This window comes from Etheostoma spectabile, chromosome 13 (assembly GCF_008692095.1).
Source record: "Etheostoma spectabile isolate EspeVRDwgs_2016 chromosome 13, UIUC_Espe_1.0, whole genome shotgun sequence".
Lineage (NCBI taxonomy): Eukaryota > Metazoa > Chordata > Actinopteri > Perciformes > Percidae > Etheostoma > Etheostoma spectabile.
The window spans coordinates 30,183,609-30,183,973 of record NC_045745.1 but is presented as its reverse complement, the minus strand read 5'-3'; the positions used below and the strand labels follow the sequence as shown (position 1 = coordinate 30,183,973).

Below are 365 nucleotides of genomic sequence, written 5' to 3'. Positions count from 1 at the left end.
GGCCCTTACGTGACAACAAGATGCAACAAGAACTCAGACATTGTTTTAATTCACCTACCCTGGTCCCTGTCTCGATGCTGCCAGTAGCTGGTAGCTTGTAGCTGCTAGCAGCTAGCTCCTAGTGAGTGTGCCGGTGAGTGTGTTCAGCCAGGTTTCTGTGATAATCATCCCGACAACAATCCACAGAGCGGCGGTGGTGTGGCTGTGTCCTCCAGAGGACAGGTCATGGCTTCGCGAAGGAAACTTTAAGTTTTTTCCCCTCAAAAATAGGTAACTGAGCACTGTAGTGGTTGTGACCGTACCAGTGACTATGTGCCTACATGGAAACGGGGCAAATGATGTATGTGGCTTGCACAGTGATAGCG

The 365-nt window shown here is 50.1% G+C and overlaps 1 protein-coding gene and 1 long non-coding RNA gene across 4 annotated transcripts in view; one reads left to right on the top strand and one right to left on the bottom strand.

Annotated features, from left to right (window-relative positions):
* esrra (estrogen-related receptor alpha) overlaps positions 1 to 365 on the bottom strand; it is a 17,786-nt gene that overhangs the window by 10,009 nt on the left and 7,412 nt on the right. The window lies entirely within an intron of this gene.
* The window catches only part of LOC116699973 (uncharacterized), a 22,970-nt gene that overhangs the window by 19,802 nt on the left and 2,803 nt on the right, over positions 1 to 365 (top strand). The gene's annotated exons all lie outside the window — the stretch shown is intronic.